Raw genomic sequence first — 18,882 nt, 5'->3', positions numbered from 1 at the left:
AAATGCTGTAAACACATATTTGGAGATGCATCTGAGCCAAAATAGTTGGGGGGAAGAAATTTTCTACCAACTCTCAATATAATTCAAATAGCATGGAAGTCAAACCCAAATCTCTCCTTTTGTGTATTACTAGCAGCAAATCTTTCGCTCAAGGTTTGCTTCTGGGGAACCTGATCGCAGGCATGACTGTCCAAAACTAGTAAACTAATCATTTTCTATGCAATTAATACCAACTGAGCAAGTGATGTTATCCCTGCAGAATGAAAAGAGGGAGCTGCATCTGTATAAGCGGCCCTCTGAGGGAGAAACCATTTCTTGTCTTGTAAATCGCTTCTTTTTCCCACCCCACCCCCTTCCCTCATGCACAGGTTTTTCCATAAAGCAAAACAACATTGATATTTACCACATTTAAACTTTCCTTTAGCATTATTGCGGATGTGAATACAGGTAACCTTTAGTGGTAGGGAGTCAATAGTGTTGCCATTTTCAAAATCTTAAGCAGCTTCTCTAGCACCACAGGCAGTGTGGAAATTAATCTCTAAGTCTGTCAGTGGGCTTGACAATGCAAAGCTCTAAATTAAATCTAACCCGGGGACTCTAAGATAATGCTCCTCTAATCCATAGAAGAAGGGCCACATTTAAAGAGAAAAACAAAAACCAACAACAATCCTCAAAAAAAAAAAAAAAGTGTGAGAAAGTAGCTAAGAGCAACTCTTTGTAAGAATGTACATTTTGAAATAGGTAACTGTTCTGGTGTTTACAGTAATGGAAGTGAGAATGAGAACAGAATCCATTAAAACAGTGGAGTTTTAAAGCATGCCTTTTGTCCTCACATACAGACTGTACATTCAGTCAGGGCCATCCTTGGAGATGCATATTTGATCAGATGCTCATACTCATTTGACCTGGATTTTCTCACATTTGGCCTGTGTGTGTGGCAATGTGATCCTGCTAGAAGTGCAAGGGGAAGGTAGCAAAAGTCATAGAGTCAGAAATCGACTTGACAGTCATTGAAAGCTGACATTAATATTTTCATCTAATCATTGCCTAGGTTATCTATGCATTTTAAAGAAAGCTTTCCACGTATAGAAGCCACGGTGAAGTTCCCCTGAGCTGATCTTGGATCCAGGTCTTGGGTCCCTCCTACTTATGTGTGAGTCTGTGTCTGTCTGTCCGCTGTGTGCTTTTCTTCCAAGGACCTATACCTGCTACTGTGTTCTGAAGGACAGCCATCAGGCTCCTGGGCTCTTTGCCTGCAAGTGCCTAGAGGTTCCCTGCTCCCCCATTCCACCCTACCCAATTTCCCCCTCCGAATGTCTTATAGAGTGTGGAGAAAACCTTAGGAAATTGGCTAATCCCAGTTGGAATCTGAGCTTTTACTCTCCAGAGTTCTCCTTGCAGAGTTAGGCTGAAACTATCTCCTGGAGCCTTCACCTGAATTCACTTTTTTTCTAGTATTTTCCTTTTCTCTCCTGCTTGCTCCATCTCGGAGGCTGTCCTGGGAGTGCTCCCATAAAAAACACTCGCATTCAAACATTTGCCTCATGACTTGTATGCATGCATATAAGCCTAACCAATGGACACAGACAACAAGGGGGTGAGGGCATGAGTGGGGGGGGGGATAGGGGGTAATGGGGGAATAAGAACACATATGTAACACCTTAATAAATAAATAAAATAAAAAATAAAATAAAATACCCCTTTCACAACTTTGGATATCAAAAATAAAATAAAATAAAACAACAAACAAACATACAAAAAAACCTTTGCCTTGTGATTTGCTTCTGGAGAACCTTCCCTAAGTCACGACTATTCAAAACCATGGTTTCCTCTATGCATGTAATATCCATTACAACAGTATCATTATCCTGGTCATAAACAACATAAAGAATCCCAAGGGATATTGCAAACCACTTTGTATTTGAAGAGTTTATTACATGGAGGAAAGAGAGCAATTGGAATAGTTGACAAGAGATTTAAAAAGACTTACATGATTATTGGGTATATGGCCTTTACGTTCTTAAATAATATATGGCTGCCTTTTCCTTCCTTACCAACTTTTGAGAGGTGATTATGGCCTGAGCCCTGAGGACCCCTGAGGAGCCCCAGTATTGCTGTGGGGGCACTGCCCTCCTCCCTGAACTCTGACTTTAACCAGAGAAGCTCATCTTTGATCCGTTTTCCACACTGGGCTCATTTGTATGCCTTTGTTTGCAGAAACGAAGGGTTGTACTGCTGGAAAATATCTGTAGAAATGTAGAGGGGAGCTCAGGACTTCTCCGGCTTCTAATAAGACTCTTTCTCTCCGTTCTGCACCTCTCAGTGCTCCCCGTCATGCCACATGGCCTGCTTTAAGGCCATCATCTGCACAAGGAGCTCAGGTCCAGTCTACAGGTCATCGCTCCCTCCTGTACTGAATCTTCATCCTGTCTACACATCCCCATCACCCCTCCTCCAAAACCCCCAAAGCCTTTCCATCTGGCCTTGGAGTAGTAAAATCCTCCAAAATTTCCATTTCTTTTCAGATGTTTTTTTTCACTTTCCTCTAACTAAAAACCACACTCTTCATGATGCTACTGTTCTTCTGGACTCAACTCAAATGTGGGCTGTTCCCCAGATCAACACACCACTGCGCCAGGGGCTCCAGTGAGTGTCCTCCTGCTTCTGCATTGTCTATTCCAGACCGTTCTGGCCAAATACCTTTGCTCTGCATCTCATGCCATCAGATTATGTCACCCAAATGCCATAATTTTGTAGTCATCTACCTACCTCTGGGTTCACAGTCATTTTATCCAGCACAACTTCTGTCATCATTTCTGATGATTTTAATAACCAGAAGATGACATTTTCAACATCTTGGCCCCTCAGTTTCATAACCCTTCCTCCTGTGATGACCTCGACGGCTAAGTCAACTATACTCACAGCCACATATTCCAGGACAAAGGTTGTGAATCCTGACTTCCCTGCAGAATAATGTGGAGGGCATTTACAACATATCAATTCTAAATCCAACCCAGAGAAACTCTCATTCCCTGGTCAAGGCTAGTTGAATAAGAGTATTTTTCAAACTCCCCAGGGGGCTGTGGTTTGCTGCGAGGGTTGAGGAATACCACACTGGACCATTGCCTTTCAAGTGAGATCATGAACCAACAGTATCTATGTTACCTGGAAATTTGATAGAAATGCAGAGTCCCAGGCTCTGTCCCCCTAGACTTACTGATTCAAAATGTAAATCATAATATCACCAGGGGATTTCTATGCACATTAAAGTTTGAGCAGAACTGGCCTAGCTCTTGTCTTTACCACTAATTGCAAACCTTCCTAAACGCAGTTTCAATATCTTCTCTTTTCACCATTTTCTGACTTTCCTGCTTCTTCTCACTAGGACTCCTATCTTAACAAACCTGCACCAGGACCCACAAGCTATTGAACTTACTGACTTTATCTCTCCCCTTCTCATGTTCCTTATTCCTGTTTATCAAGTGTAAATTTCTGACTTTTTCTACAATCCCTTGAATTATACCCTCAAGTCTCTCATTCCTTTTTCACTGCAAGGTGCTCACTTGCTCGCTCTTCCCCTACACCACTGTTTATCCTTGCAGTGGAAAATGGCTGTGGGCGTATCTTAATGTCATGATAACAGAACTCAAGTGGGACCTTTATTCTGCCAAAATAATCGCACTCTATTTCCACTTTCTGTTCACTGTACTGCACTCCTAGACAGCTATTTCACACCTTCTCCCCTCCTCTTAAACACTGCTTCCCCCTCTATCACCACTTTCAGCTGATGACCAAGTTTCTGCATTGCTGAGAACACTGACAATCACAGGTTCCAAAGCTCCCGCCACCTGCCTAGCCACCTCAGCTCTGCACTGTGCTCCCGTCACCTCGCATGTGCGCTCTGCATCCCATCGTCTTCTCTTATTCAAGGGTGAGCCCAGCAATTCTCTTCTCTCTCTTTCTTAAATCATTCATTTCCCCTCTCCACGGAGGCATTTCCATCAGCATTCAGACGTGCAGTTATTTTCACAATGTGAAACAGAATCGCTCCCACTCATTTCTGCCTCTGTTACCCCCACATTTTTCTGCTCACCTCACACAATGCCGTGGAAGAGTTGTTTGTATTCACTCTCTCCAATTCCTTTCCTCTTCACTGCTACTGAATCTACTGTAATCCGCCTCCACCATGTCACAGAACTGCTATTTCCAAAGTCATCCATTACTCTCACTGTGTTAGACGTGCTGATGAGGGCTCAGTGCTCTCCTTACTTGGCTCAGCAGCAGCGCTTGACCTGGTTGGTCCGACTCTCCTCACTTGCTTTCTCAGGACATGGCACTTTCCCGGTGTTTGTCCTACCTCATCCCATCCCCCATGGCTTCCTTGGGCTGAGGACTGTTCCCTGAGTGGACTCCAGCCTTAGAGTCCTTGCACTAGAACTTGGACCTCTTCTTTTTTCTATTTTCTATCCATAATCACTTCCTTGATGAACTCATCCAGTCCCAGGCAGACGACTTCTAAATTTATCTCTAGTCCAGACCCCACCTCTGAACTGCAGACTCATTTTTCAACTGCTGTCTTGCAACTCCACTTGGTTGTCCAATAACACCCTTCTGAACTGCACTTCCAAACCTCCTCCTCCCACAGCCTTACTTAGCTCAGTCAGTGCCAACTCCATCCTTCCAGCTACTTAAGACAAAACTTCAGACTTGGCCTTGACTCCTTTCTTCCTCTCCCTTTGCCCATTTAACATTGATCTGTATGTGCCCTGACTGAGAATCAAACCCACAACCTTTTGATGTATGGGACAATGCTCCAACCAATTGAGCCACCTGGCCAGGGCTTGGTCTGTTTTTCATCATTGCTATATTCCTGAGGCCTGGAACTGGCATATAGTGGGTGCTTAATTAGTGTTGCTGAATGTATGAACAAGCCATGTAGTGGGATCAAGTCTGTTTAAGCACATACATTTTTAGGTCTCTATCAACTTGGTGCTTTAACTGTCAAAATTAATATTAAACATATTTTAAACACCCTTTCTCACTAAGTTCTGCTTCAGATTAAGGACACACATCTCCGCTGCCTGAAGAAAATTCCTACAGAGCTGGCCTGGATTCCAAGTGGACTCTGGAGAAATCATGAGGTAGAGGAGGGCCTCTGTCATTATGCTGGGAACCCCCCATGTTTCTCTGCCATTTATACATCTAAAGTGTCCTGTGGCCAGCCTGTGTTAGCTCAGATGTCTTTGAAAGTGGCAGACCTCTCTAGACCACGTGATACCTATGTGCTTGCTGGGGGGGAAAAAAGAGTTTGAGTCATTATTACCAAATTTCACATAGTAAACACAGAACCTAGGTGCTCATAGTAAGCCTGAGCCTACAACACAGCTTCCCAAGAATTTTGATTTTCAACAAAGAGTTAGGCATCTTGTAATTTCAATTACATTCCACAAACACTGAATACCTACTATATGTCAGGCATTGTGTCAAGCTCAGGGGGACAAAGAGACAAATCAGATATGTGCTTGCTTCCTGGAGCTCTGGGTAAGAAGACAAAGCTATAAGCAGTGTGATAGAGAAACCATACACGCATGTGCCCGGTGAAAGTAAACTGAGGTTCAAGTAATGTGGGGAGGGCAGGAAATGTCTGAGCTACTTTCTGAGAGGTGAAATTAAGCTTATTGGGAAGGCAAAGAGGAAAGTGGAAGATGAGGAGGACATGTGAGGAAGAGGACACAGCAGGTTCTCTGGCACGGGCGTGCAGCGTCTTGGGAGTCTGGGCCCTGGACAGCTGGGTGCTAACTGCAGTTGGGGGAGTGGGGTGAGGGTGAAGTTGCTTTCAGGAAATCATTCCAGGGGCTCCAATGCCCTTCACACATCTGGTCTTTAACTATAACTGCTGCAACCCAGAGAAGCATTTAAAGCGAGGAAGCATAATGACACGGATTTAAAAGTTATTGGTTTAGGGGGCAATGAGGAGTAGAAAGGAAAGCTGGAAACCAGTTCTAGACTCTTATCATAGTCCTCAGACCGTGAAGAGAGAATTAAGGATGTAGTGAGAAGGCTCCGGAAAAAGAATGAGTTCAGAAAGGAATTTCATTGGACAAGGGATAGGGCATAAGAGTTGATTGTATGTGGAAAGGAGGGTGCAAGAGGGACCCATCTCCATTTTCTGGTTTGGGCCCTTATGTGTGGGTCACGGATGAAGGAAGCAAAAAAGATTTGAGGACAGAAAGGATAATGAGGTGTTCAGATTTGGCTACAATTACAAGAAATCCAGGTAGCTCAGCATGATTTCAACAACAGCTAAGTTGCTCAAAATTCCCATTGATTCCATGAATAGAGTGATTGTTTTCTCTCTCATGAACTATTAAAACAATGACAACAAAACCTGGAAGACTTCTGCTTCTCTTAAATCATCTCTATCTTAGCACTAAGATGTAACTGAATGTGGGCATTGATAAAAAATAATTTATTCCCATTTGGGCTTAGACTAAAATGATAAAGTGTTCAGTGAAAATTTGAGGGGGAGTGTATGGAAGGGAAAACGATGTGTGAGGAAAATTCTGTTTATTGTGTAAGGGATTGTCTGAATCAGCAAAATGAATCCATATAAGAGCTTTATAAATATATCCTTTTATTTAAAAAGACTTGTGGAATTAATGAGAGGAAATATTTTAATATTGCTATTTGCCCTTTCTCTATAATAGAAGTATCAGAGATGAAAAAAAAATAGTAAAATATATATGAAAATCTTCCTCCTGTCAGAGTCTGGGGCGCTCCGTGGGACCCGCCCACGTGCATGTGCCTCAAAATTGTGCGAGACCCAGACCCAGCTGGCCCCACCCCATCAAGCCCCACAAGGTTGGGGGGTGCAGCCTCAGGTCCCTTGGCCTGGCGCTGGGTGGGGGGCCCATCCTCAAGTCCCCCGCCCCAGCCTGGCCATGCAGCCTCAGATCCCTGCTGATCGCTCATTATAGGAACCCCGCCTCTGCTATAGGTGCAGCCATCTTGTGTTATGGGAACCCCGCCTTTGATGTGGGCGTAGCCATCTTGTAGTGGTGTGAAAGTTAATTTGCATATTACCTCTTTATTAATAGGATATCCTTTTCATGCAGTGTCTTCAGAACCCAACACCGCCAGAAAAAGTGACAGACCCTCTTCCATTTGAAGGCAATTTCACAGTAAGTTTCCTTACATAAACTCTAAGTAAAATCCCAAGAAACAGTACAGTATCTTTCATCATGCTAGAATTTTATTGTATTGAATAGTAATTAATTACATTGTTGCAATGCTGTTTATTTGTAAACTAATCTCAGTTACTCAGGGGTCAGCACTTCGGCCTCGCCTCTGAATTCAGTTCATATTTCAGTCATTTCAATGCTTCTCGTTGATTTCACCGAGACTTTAATTCCTCTCATCCTTCCTATTTCACAAACCATCTGACTTACTCTTGGGAGAAGTCTTTCTGAGTTAGGAGTTATTTTTTGCTTTGCATAAAACATTCAAGAAGAGAGAAAAAATAGGTTGGAGTTCAGAAGACAATAAGAGGCTTTGCCCATAACTCATTGCTAAGCTTGCAAAGAGGCAAAGTGTTGATTCTGTCCTGGCTCAGTAATTGCAGTCTTTTCAATAATGTGGGGCATATTTGAAGTAGTTGATTCAAGTGTTTATAGAGACATGAGGTTTTATTAACAGGTAATACAATAGTTACAAGGAGAGCTTAGGATGTCCTATTTGCATATCCTGTTGTTATGTTTTGTTGATTAATCCCATTATATGCAATAGGGAATCTTACTGTAAGAAGCAGTTCCTAAAGCACCAGCTAAGAGGGCTGCTCTCTGGCCAGACTGCCTGGGTCTGTCACTTTTTCTGGCGGTGTTGGGTTCTGAAGGCACATGCACGTGGGCGGGTCCCATGGAGCGCCCCAGACTCTGACAGGAGGAAGATTTTCATATATATTTTACTATTTTTTTTCCATCTCTGATACTTCTATTATAGAGAAAGGGCAAATAGCAATATTAAAATATTTCCTCTCATTAATTCCACCATTTCTGTTCCTCTCCTGGGCAAGTTTCTTATCTCCCACTAGAGGTCTGATGCACGAAATTTGTGCAAAGGGCTTGGCCCTCGCAGCCTCCGCTTCATCTGGAAAGACATCTGGAAGGACGTCAGGAAGGTCATTAGGCTGTCCGGTCTAATTAGCATATTACACTTTTATTATTATAGACCAGTGGCCTGGTGCACGAAATTCGTGCATGGAGGGGGGGTTTCCCCTAAGCCCAGCCTGCACCCTCTCCAATCGTGTACCCCTTGGGGGATGTCCGACTGCTGGTTTAGGTCAGATCCCAGTCGGACATCCCTCTTGCAATCTGGAACCACTGGCTCCTAACTGCTCACCTGACTGCCTGCCTGATCGCCCCTAACTACCTCTGCCTGCCTGTCTGATTGCCCCTAACCCCTCTGCCTGCCTGATCACCCCTAACCTCTCTGCCTGCCTGTATGCCCCTAACTGCCTCTGTCTGCCTTCCTGATCGACCTTAACTGCCCTCCCCTGCCAGCCTGATCTCGTCCCCAACTGCTCTCCCCTGCTGGCCTGATCTTGCCCCCAACTGTTTCTGCTTGCCTGATCACCCCTCACTGCCCTCCCTTGCCAGCATGATCTCACTCCCAACTGCCCTCCCCTGCCAGCCTGGTTGCCCCCAACTGCCCTCCCTTGCTGGCCTGGTTGCCCCCAACTTCTCTCTCCTGCAGGCCTGATCTCATCTCTAACTGCCCTCCCCTGCCGGCCAATTTGGTTCTGATTGGTCAGTTTCTATGCCAGTCAGCATCAAAAGTTCTGCCTCCTAGGCAGCCATTGGCTCCTCACAGTTCCCCCAGATTTGGTTCTGATTGGTCGGTTTTTAATGCCAGTCAGCATCTCTGGGCCTATATCTGGGCCTGATCAGAGAGGTGGGGCTGATCAACAGCCCCCGCAGAGGACCGGAGAGACAGAGGTGCAGCTGCTGGTGAAGCCCAGAGAGAAAGAGAGGCAATGGCTGATCAATAGCTTCCACGGAGGCTGTGGATCAGACCCTGCCTCTCTCTTTGGGCCTCTCTCCAGGCCTGATCCGCAGCACCCTCGGCAGTCAGTCCTGGGTCGCTCCACCCGCACTGATGGCAGTCAGTTCTGGGTCGCCATGGCAACCCAGCACTGACTGCTGGACTAACTTCCAGTGTTTGGTCGAGCCTTTGGTCGGTCGTTATGGACCCTGGTTTTTTATATATTAGGATGTGCCTCAGGATACTCATTTATAAATAAGGATCATTCTCGCAAACCCATTTCATAATGTTTTTTAGGATCAAATGAGTTAATACACACACCTGGCATACCGTAAATATTCTTCAATTATCCTATATAATAAAAGGCTAATATGAAAATTGTCCCCTTGGGAGTTCGACTAGGAGACCAGGAGTTCAGATGTTTGATCACTCACTATGATGTGCACTCACTACCAGGGTGCGATGTGGAACATGGTGGGCGACCAGTGGCAGCGGTGGTGGGGCACTGAGGGAGTGAGGGAAGGAGGAGGCGGGTAGGCTGGGAAGTGGGGAATCTGATCGGCCCTGATCACTGGCCAGGCCTAGGGAACCTATCCCTGCACAAATTTTGTGCACTGGGCCTCTAGTTATTAATATTAGATGATTAAGGATATACTAAAGAAGAGGGGAAAGAACCCAAACCACTCTAAAAAATACTGGAGAAATGGTGTTAATCTAAAAACAAAAATTAAAACATATTCATGTCTAATTGCTTTATCTTTCACTGACATTGCCATTGGGACAAAGTCAACTTACCATTAGATTACATCTTTTTAAGATTGTACAAGGAATATATAAATGATTAAGTATAAAATTGACCAATCTAGTTTGTATGCTAAACTTAAGTACACATTTCCACTTAAACTCTATGAATCCATGTTTCCAGAGATGTAATTAGCATGCATGTGCTTTAGAACATGACATTTTAATCAGCCTGTATAAATATTTTCTAATTCTTTTGGGTTATAGGCCAATCATCACACTACATTAATTTTTAAATGTATAAGTAGAATAGATTTTTAATAGAAAAAATTTTATAACATTAATTTGAGAAATTTTCATTATTGTACTTGTTATAAAGGATGGGAAATTTCTATACTACTATTACTTTTACCTATACCTAGGCCATCACATTTTTATAGTTTTTATTTTATTTCTGTGAGTTCTCGCTTTTTTTCCCTGTTTCCAATTCGTCCTCATCACTGGTTCTCTTAACAACATAAGTTTCTACTCCACCCCATCCCCTTACAATGCCACACACATCATTAGTTTCAGCACCTTTGTCCACCTCCCTAAGAAATGGAATTTCCTCCTAGCCACCTCAGCTCTTCCCCTTGCCTGCAAGTCCAGGAGCAAGTGTCCTGAGCTCTTCTCTGCTTCTCCTTCTCCCCACCCAGAAAGGATTCTGGGGCAGAGGGACTTGTGTGGTGGGAAAGAAGAGATAAATTATGACCCACGTCCTGTGGTTCTGGAATCATCTCCATCCTTTGGTGTGGGAGAAGTAGGGGATGTGACATGGAGGGCAAGAGGGCACCCTTAATGTGAATCGTGACCTGGTTGAAGAGTGTCCAAAAGCACAAGATTTCCCTGTGCTGAAATTGGGAGGACAGAGAAGGGGGTGAGAGAGATGGGGTGTGTTGGTGAGGAGTGAAAAAGGGAAGAAGTCAGTGAACTAGTGTGGAGCATTCCAGGTACCCACTAGGTATTTTATGATCTCTATACCCCAAAACTGCACTGAGAAGGTATTTATATTCCACCTTTTCAAATGAGAAGGACGATGCCCACAGAGAAGAACTAGCACGGCTTACACAGCTCCTGAGGGAGCACAGGTCAGGACTGGCTCAGCTCTGGGCTCTCCTTGTCTAGCAAGCCAAGAGCTGCCAGGGGCACCTATAGTGGGGCAGGCTTCAGCCTGGACAGGGTGGGCTCAGAGTCACGTGATGGTGGCGGGAAGAACCAGTGACACCAGGACACACCTTAGCCACTCCAGGCATGGGCTTGGGCTAGCCTCTGGCTGGTGCTCCCCAGGAAAGTGGTGCCATCCATAGGAAAGAGGCATGGGACCCACCCTCTGTTATCACCGCTGCCCAGCTGACTCTTGGAACCGACACAGGTTTACTTTCAGAGCTGGCCATAGAACTGGGTGCACTTTGCTTTCAGAGGCATCTGAGAAGCCTTCTTGCACTCCAAAATCACTCCCCACATTGTTGGCAGTGACTTGAAATGTCTTTAAGAAGAAGGAGTTTTTAATTCTACCATTAGAAGGTTCTCCTCACATGCATATTACCTGAAGAAATAGCATCTGAAACCACATAAAGGATTATAAATCACGGGAGTATAAACGACTAAGGGAGAATGCTTTCCAGTTTAGATAAAGAGGAGTTTAAAGGCATTAGGACTTCAAACTGGGATTCAAGTACGCAGCAGTCTGCAAAATTTTCTAAGTGGTACACTTGCAAAAATATTTTTAAGGAAATCAGTACTTATATCCTTAACTTCCATATGTATTTCATTCTAAAATCAATTGCCCTGATAACTTTCCCCCTACTTTTCAAAATAAAGGACCTCTTGCCTCCCAGTCTTACCATGGATTATTGCATAAAGGTTTAAAAACCTTCAGGGTGCCAAACAAGTGAATAATTGGGAATATAAGTATGATAGTAGACAGAGTAAGGATCTGTAATGACAGGGTAACAAATCCTTTTGCAAATCAGGTGGTTTACAATTCACTGCTCTCATCAAAATTGAAGGAGGACCTAAGATGCCAGCTGATGTGTCACTACACATAAACTTTGATGATAGAACACTATGTGATTTTTGGCATGTGATTCTAAAGATGTGCAGAGAATGAGTAATATATGGAGTATTCCTATGGACGGAAAGAATATCATCTGTATTTGTGTCTATTATAAATAACCAATAGAAACAAAATGTATTTTATTCTGTCTCAAGTCAGTGGTAAGTAACATTCAACATGCTAAATGAGCTAACTGATGGAGAGTACAACTTCATTTACCTATTAAAAATCTATTTCCAATAAAAATTCAGTATTTATGCTAAATAATTATTTTTTGAAATTTGCAGTGTATTTTGTTTGTTTAGACAAATCATATGCTACTAATAATGAATATACTGACAACTTAATCCAAAAGAAATTTAAGACAAATATCTATGCTTAATAAAATTTATATGCATATTTTATTACCAAAAAACATGAAATGATCAATAAAAAATTTTATGCACAAAATATATTAGGGTAAAAATCTATAGAGAAAATAATGTAGAAGTATAAGCAAAAATAGAAAAGGAATACACACTACAAATATTCCTACTACTAAAAAAGGATTTGTTCTCATATTTTGTCAATGGATGATGTTGGGTAAGAAATCATTAGAAGGTTTGAAAAGATGCTAAATATTTATAATAAAACCAGACATAATATCTTTTCTCATTACTTAATCTTATGGTAAAATTTTAGGTACCAACTTAAAATGTTACATATTTTATATATCTATACATATAAAGAGGTAATATGCTAATTGTCTGTTATGGTATCCCAGTAATGACCAATTTGCATATTGACAGACCAGAAGGAGGCTGTGCCCCAGCCAAGTTTCAGGGGGTCTGAGGAGACTGCCTGACAGGAGCCTGGACTGCAAAGAAGGAAGAGGAAGCGGCCGGCCACAGGGAGCTCTTCCAATCCCCCTGCACCGACACCCTACTCCAGCCCCTGCACCCCCAGGGGGACGGGGAGTCTGACTGAATGGGGAGAAGACCCAGCCTCGGGGGTAGCTGCAGCCCGAACCTTCGACTCCTGATCTCTTCCCCCACCACCCCCACCAGGGGTGCCCACAACAATAGCACACCAGTGACCACCCGTCAGCACCTCTGAGGCACCTGGGGCTCACGGCCCGCCGCTGCCAGGCCCTCTCTGCTGGGGTCGGGCATGACTCTCCTCCCTACAACTCCAGACCCAGGTGGAGGCAGGCCTGAGTGGCCCCACAGGGTCAGACCCTTCCCCCGACAGCAGTAGCGCCTCTCCACAGTGGAAGCTTGCTGAACCTCGCTGGGGGTGTGGTTAAATCGGCCCTCCTAGCCTGCCTGGCTGGGCCCTGGCCCGGACCCCATTCCTCTCCAGGAGATTGGAGCCCCGCCCTGAGCAGGTACAGCTGCGAAACAGCCACGTACAATTTAAAGAATGGCGCTAAGCGGGAAGGTTTGACAGTTACTCCCCCTTTGGCCTCCCCGCCCCCCTAGAATCCCCCTAATGCCCGGCCCCCCACCAGCAACTCCAGGGCTGCTGGCCAGAGCCCGCCCCTCTGAGGCCTGTGGAACCCTCTGCAAAGCTTCCATAGCTACAGTCCCAGGAAACAATCATGCCCTCCTCCCCTAATCAGCATCTGCTACCTGCAAGGGTACCCATGAGCTTAAAAATAACAATCCCTTCCCATTTAGACATCACTTGCTTGATGAAACATTTGTAGGTTTATTAGCTCAGAACTCCTCATGACAACCCAGTGAGGTAGGCGGAGAAGAGATCACAAGTCCCATGGTATATGGGTATGTATTCAGAAATGAAGCTCAGAGAGGAAAAGTGTCAAGCCCAGTGGTTCCCAAGGTGCAGCACATGCCCCACGGGGGTGGGGGGGGGGGGAGGGCAATTGATTTTAAGTGGGGGAAATTCGAGAATGAGTTAACAGTGAATTTTTTGCATTTTTTATGGTTCTAAGGGGCCTCATCTACAGCATATCCTACATAATAAAAGGCCAATATGCAAATAACCGAATGGTGGAATGACAGGTCACTATGATGCGCGCTGACCACCAGGGGGCAGACACTTAACGCAGGAGCTGCCCCTGGTGGTCAGTGGGCTCCCACAGGGGTAGCGCAACTCAGCCAGAAGCCGGGCTCATGGCTGGTGAGCACAGTGGCAGTAGTGGGAGCCTCTCCCGCCTCCGTGGCAATGCTAAGGATGTCCGACTGATGGCTTAGGCCAGTGGTCGGCAAACTCATTAGTCAACAGAGCCAAATATCAACAGTACAACGATTGAAATTTCTTTTGAGAGCCAAATTTTTTAAACTTAAACTTCTTCTAACACCACTTCTTCAAAATAGACTCGCCCAGGGCGTGGTATTTTGTGGAAGAGCCACACTCAATGGGCCAAAGAGCCGCATGTGGCTCGTGAGCCGCGGTTTGCTGACCACTGGCTTAGGCCCACTAAGCCATCAGTCGGACATGCCCCCAGGGCTCCCAGACTGCTAGAGGGTGCAGGCCAGGCTGAGGGACCCCCCACCCCCAAGCGCACGAATTTTGTACACTGGGCCTCTAGTTATATATAATAAAATATATGTATATATAAATTCTTTTAGGTATATGCTAGCAAAAATTTGAAAATCACTGCACTAAGGCATGGGAACATGGTGATTTTGTCCTCAAGAGTGAACTCTATCAGGGGAGATTGAGGGAGGCTGAAATATAGGAAGACAAAATTACAGGATAATAAGAGCGGCAGTTGGAGGCCAGTGAATGGAACCCTCCATGTATTTCTCCCGGGTGCTTCTGCAGTTATGTATATTGCTTCCTTTTTGCATAAGGCCAATGAAATCTTGACAAAAGACACTTGAGTCTCAAGTACAAAAGTCTAGAGTTAAGACTCAGCTGTCCCATTCATCAGTTCTGTGCTTTTAGGCAAGTCATGTAACATTATTAAACCTTATTTTTCTGTCTTTAGAATAAGAATACTAATATCTATCCTAACTCCCTCATAAGGTTCCTGTGAGATATGAAAATCATAATACGTAAAAGTATTTTTATGACTGCTGTACAACTTTAAGCTGGTATTATATGATTATTTTTCAAAAGAGTAAATAATTTATTTCAAGACATTATGTTAGTGTCTTTACTAGTTTAAATGACTTTTATAAATTAAGGTTTAAGTTTAATAAACAGGAAAGAATAATATCTGGTGCAAAATGAATGATATTTTAAAATGCTTTTACTGGGCACATTTTTTAACCTAACACATTCCCTTAAGTTCTGTCCTAAAGACATCTTCTATTGGAGGACATCTGGATGCTGTGATCCACCCACATTAAATCTAACGAACATGCTGTGCGGTTTATTATTTTCTTAGGCAACATGCTTCCTGGTAAGGACGCTGAGCCTTGTGATATAGCAAAGATTTATCTTCACGTTGTGAGATATTGCTCCACACTCAATCAAGGAGAGACAAACAAAAATAAGGTCATCCTATTCTAGCTGAAAAGTGTTAGCAAATAGAAAAAGGAGAAAAATGTACCCAGAAGACACAAATTTGAGGGTGTATGTATCACAGCCAAGACTATTCCCAACTCTGCCTTGCTGAACCTTGTAATTAGAAATTACACTCATTGGTCACTTCTACCTCCTAGGCTCTTTGAAACTCTAGGCCATCAACACATTTCTCAATATTTTGTGATCTTCCTTAATATCAGTAGATGCTATATGTGTGTTTTTTCTAGCAGAACAACGAAACCAAAAGGTATATAAACTCCTCTCCAAGGTCTTTCTTTCTTCTGAGTGTCAAGGCACCCACAAACATGCATATTTCTCATCCATTCTAAAAACAAACCATCAACAAAATTACCCCTTGACATGCCTGCCCTTCTCAACTACGGTTCCACATTCTCTTTCCCTTAGTGGCTAAAATGCTTGGAAGAGCAGAATATTCATAGTCTCCATCTATTCACCCACCCATCCACTCTTCAATTTACTGCTGTCTGGATTCACACTCACCACTCTACTCAAGCTCTCCTTTCAGAGATGACCAGTGGCCATCCTCACTCTCCAGTGCATGGGCATTTTCTCTCCCTCTGTTGTTTGGTTGCCACCTCGTTAGCTGTTCTTGCTCAAACCTCTTTCACTGGTCCCTTTGTTTCATCCATTATTTTTGTATAGTTCTTTTCAGGAATCTCTTTAATTTTCTCCCTGTTTAATATTACAGCAGTGGGTCTCAATTTTGTGCATTGGGATCACCTTGGGATCACCTTTTAAGACCTCCCAATACTTTGGGTCCCCCCCCACAGAGGATCTGATTTAATCTGGCTGATAAAGGACCTGCACATTGGTGGTGTTACATCTTCTCAGGTGATGCTACTGTTCAGCCAGGTTTTGGAACAACTGGCACACATTTGGCTGGGTGATCTCACTCACTCTCATGGCTAACTCAAACATCATTAAATTCAGTCAAATTTTTTGGCAAGCTCCGTTCATATTTTCCATTATTTCCTAGATAATTCCATCTGGATGCTCAACAAATACCAAACACATAACAGGTATTGAGTTGACCTCAATATCTCTTCACATCAGTCCTTCTCTATAACCTTGGTCTTCCAGGTCTTCTTCCTAATTGGTGGAGTTATGATCCTCCTCCCGTTCTTATACTCAAAGCTTACAGTAGCCCTCACACCTCTCTTCAATCTATTTCATTAGGTTATGAATTGTACCTAAAATGGTAGTATTCATAATTTAATGGAATAGCCATGCTCTGGCTATTGTGACACTATTTTAATTCTCACTAAAAAATAAATCTTAAAAACAGTAAATTCATCAAAACAGTTCTCCATTGTGTCATTGTTTAACCTTGAAAACTTAATCCTACTCTCTAGACGTATTACACTTCCTGAATTGTCCTCAGCATGTGACTGTCATTAACATGGCCACTCAGACCTCTATATTTTTTGTGTACTCTACCCAGAATGCCTTTTTCTTCCTTTTCTGCTGAGAGAATTTCACTCATTCTTCAATATTCTCCTCAGGAGATGCTTCTTTTCTGTAGCCCTTTTTGTGTCTGCTAATTAGGGTCAGTGTTTTCCTTTCATATGCAGCTCTAGCATTCTTTACAAACCATTTATCGTACTGTACTGTAATAATTTGTATAAAATTTGTGGACTCCTCCCATGGGAACCCTTGAGAACATAACTATGCATATGTATATGATACATTCAGTATGATACATTTGGACATATATTCATTTGTATATACACTGAGTGGCCAGATTATTATGATCTCTGAACGCATAATAATCTGGCCACTCAGTGTATATTCATTTTACTAGTATGTTCACGGTACCTAGCACAGAACCCCAACAGAAATGTTCAAATGCTTTGATTATTTACCCAATGAATATTTGTGGAGCAGCTACTATGTGGCCTCACTCTTCCTGGTACCTAGGAATACAACAATAAATCAACTAATTCTCAAGAGAGAGAACAATATACGTAAATAAGAAAACATACTGGATAATTTCAGTGGTCTTAAGGACTAGGAAAAAAATAAATCAGCTTTATACCATGCTTTAGATCAGGAGTCAAAAAAACGTTTTCTGTAAAGGGCCATATAGTAAATATTTTGGCTTTGTGGGCCATATGGTCTCTAAACAGCAGCCATAGACAATATGTAAATAAATGAACATTGTTGTGTTTTAATAAAACTTTATTTAAAAAATTAGGTGGTGGGCTGTATTTGGACTGCAGGCTACAGTTTGCTGACTCTTGTTTTGAATGACAGGGAAGGCCTCTAGGACATGAATAGGACAATAGGACATGAATACCTAAAAAATGCTAATCATCCTGAGCCAGAGTGTTGCTGGTACAGGGAAAAGCAACTGCACACATTGTTGTTTGAGAAGCAGAAATAAGGCCTTTGTGATTGACATGTGGTGAAAGAAAGAATGAATGAATGTATGAACAGAGGCATGAATGAATGAAGTTTACCTACACAGAAAATAAAAACTACCATAAGCAACAAAATTTTGTAAAGAAGCATTGCCTAAAACGAGATATATAGCCACATTCAAAGAGAATAAACAAAGACATGATTGCACAATAAAGTAAAAGTCAGTAGGATCTACTCAAAATTGGCTCACTAATTAAGTATCTAGTAAACAGCTACTATGTAGCAAGGACTACTACAGGTGCTAGAGATTAGACAAAATGTTTAATAATTACCACTTGTAAAGTTTCAATAACAATATTTTGATATCTAGAAGCTGAAAATGATTTCTAAGTACTAAGAAAGTATTGATTATCGCAGAACTAAGAGCAGTATTGTGACAAATCAAAAATATGTGATCTGGGGTAGGGGAGGCTGGGGGAAGGTCAATTGGGAAAAAAAGGAGATATATGTACTAATATATGTAATACTTTAAACAATAAAATAAATAAAAAACAAAACAAAACAAAAATATGTGATCTGGATACATAGAGAACATACCAATTAACTTTATTTTAGAAAAATATTTGGAAAAAATTCTTAGACATCACTAAAATGAAATGTTTAAAAATTATTGACATATTCTGCCCTAACCAATTTGGCTCAGTGGATAGAGCGTTGGCCTGTGGACTAAAGGATCCCGGGTTTGATGCTGGTCAAGGGCACATGCCCAGTTTGCAGGCTCGATCCCCAGTAGGGGGTGTGCAGGAGGCAGCCAATCAATGATTCTCTCTCATCATTGATGTTTCTATCTCTCTCTCCCTCCATTTCTCTTCCTCTCTGAAATCAGTAAAAATATATATATTTTAAAAAATTACTGATATATTCTAATTAAATGGACCTGTAATTGAGTTTAATTTCTCTTTTGCATTCTAAAATTCTAAATTTTTCATATTTCATGAAGTGTAGACAATAGCAACATGAAAAGAGAAAAATAATCATGCTTACTTTTAGAAAACTGATGAGATGATGTAACACTTCTTAAATAAATAAATATTCCCAAAAGGTATCTTTGTTAGGATATGAAAATTGATCAGATATCATATCATTGT

General features: G+C 42.5%; 1 protein-coding gene across 2 annotated transcripts in view; it reads right to left on the bottom strand.

Annotated features, from left to right (window-relative positions):
- The window catches only part of UNC5C (unc-5 netrin receptor C), a 388,870-nt gene that overhangs the window by 76,962 nt on the left and 293,026 nt on the right, over positions 1-18,882 (bottom strand). The window lies entirely within an intron of this gene.

This window comes from Cnephaeus nilssonii (genome assembly GCF_951640355.1).
Source record: "Cnephaeus nilssonii genome assembly, chromosome: 1".
Taxonomy (NCBI): Eukaryota; Metazoa; Chordata; class Mammalia; order Chiroptera; family Vespertilionidae; genus Cnephaeus; species Cnephaeus nilssonii.
The sequence above is the reverse complement of the archived record's forward strand: the minus strand, read 5'-3'. Positions and strand labels throughout refer to the sequence as shown.